This window comes from Schistocerca americana, chromosome 1 (assembly GCF_021461395.2).
Source record: "Schistocerca americana isolate TAMUIC-IGC-003095 chromosome 1, iqSchAmer2.1, whole genome shotgun sequence".
NCBI classification, from domain to species: domain Eukaryota; kingdom Metazoa; phylum Arthropoda; class Insecta; order Orthoptera; family Acrididae; genus Schistocerca; species Schistocerca americana.
This window is the reverse complement of record NC_060119.1, coordinates 210,769,372-210,771,348: the sequence shown is the minus strand read 5'-3', so window position 1 is coordinate 210,771,348 and position 1,977 is coordinate 210,769,372.

Here is a 1,977-nt window from a genome sequence, read left to right as displayed (position 1 = left end):
CAAGAATGTATATATGAATATCTTTGGTTTCAGAATAACATTGATATATTATTATACGTCCATGCTAAAGGTAGTGGAATGCGAAAGATGTTGTCGCCGTGTTTTTCCTAAGAAGAAGATTGGAACAGAGCTGCTGCGTACTCTGCTGCTAACTGTCTTTTTAACAAAAGTACATAAAAACCCATGTTTTTGAAGTTGGCGCCTTCTGCTAGTATCGGAGGTCGAATCCTCGCCGCGATCACTAGTGTTACAAACAAGATTTGGTGATCATCTGTCATCTTAATCTTTATGTCATCGCTTGCTTAGTTTTCTTGAAATTATACGAAGGTTGCAACCGGAATTAATTTTTTCTGTTGAATATTCTCCCACAAGTGAGATCCAATATCTGAAAGTGAAACATTATTAAGTTTTACAGTAACTATTCATTAGCAAGAAATAGAAGTTTTTGTCATCATTTGGTCATAAGAAAGAAAGAAAGGTGCAAAGGATAAAGAAAAAGAGATATCTGCCGTTTTTTCAATATGCATGTAGACATTTCTTCAAGCAAATAAGTGCATAAGTTAGTACAATACTTTTATTCCTTCCTGATTCGAGCAGAGGATAATAGTAGTAGTGCTAGTTTATTTGTTCATGGGTACCGTTTTACAAGGGTGCTAGACATCATTTGTTTTTTAGCATTTAGAAATCAGTTATTTCCGCTTAATTACATGTTTGAAATAGTTATGTTTTGAGAAATATTCTCTTCCAGCTTACATCTTGAATCGATACTTACCACAAGAAATGTATCATCTGCCTACATGAGGGCATACAATATACGTGTAGCATGAATAGGATAGGCCCCAGAATTGAGCCCTGTGGTCAACGGTATTTCACAAGTCTGAAATAGGATTACATGCTTTTATGAGGAATGAAATAGTGAAGGCAGCAGAGGATCAAGTAGGTAAAAAGACGAGGGCTAGTAGAAATCTTTGGGTAACAGAAGAGATACTGAATTTACTTGATGAAAGGAGGAAATACAAAAATGCAGTAAGTGAAGCAGGCAAAAAGGAATACAAACATCTCAAAAATGAGATCGACAGGAAGTGCAAAATGGCTAAGCAGGGATGGATAGAGGACAAATGTAAGGATGTAGAGGCTTATCTCACTAGGGGTATGATAGATACTGCCTACAGGAAAATTAAAGAGACCTTTGGAGAAAAGAGAACCACTTGTATGAATATCAAGAGCTCAGATGGAAACCCAGTTCTAACCAAAGAAGGGAAAGCAGAAAGGTGGAAGGAGTATATAGAGGATCTATACAAGGGCTATTTACTTGAGGACAATATTATGGAAATGGAAGAGAATGTAGATGAAGATGAAATGGAAGATACGATACTGCATGAAGAGTTTGATAGAGCACTGAAAGACCTAAGTCGAAACAAGGCCCCGGGAGTAGACAACATTCCATTAGAACTACTGACGGCCTTGGGAGAGCCAGTCCTGACAAAACTCTACCATTTGGTGAGTAAGATGTATGAGACAGGCGAAATTCCCTCAGACTTCAAGAAGAATGTAGTAATTCCAATCCCAGATAAAGCAGGTGTTGACAGATGTGAAAATTACCGAACTATCAGTTTAATAAGTCACAGCTGCAAAATACTAACACGAATTCTTTACAGACGAATGGAATAACTGGTAGAAGCTGGCCTCGGGGAAGATCAGTTTGGATTCTGTAGAAATGTTGGAACACGTGAGACAATACTGACCCTATGACTTATCTTAGAAGAAAGATTAAGGAAAGGCAAACCCACGTTTCTAGCATTTGTAGACTTAGAGAAAGCTTTTGACAATGTTGACTGGAACACTCACTTTCAAATTCTGAAGGTGGTAGGGGTAAAATTCAGGGAACGAAAGGCTATTTACAATTTGTACAGAAACCAGATGGCAGTTATAAGAGTCAAGGGGCATGAAAGGGAAGCAGTGATTGGGAAGGGAGTG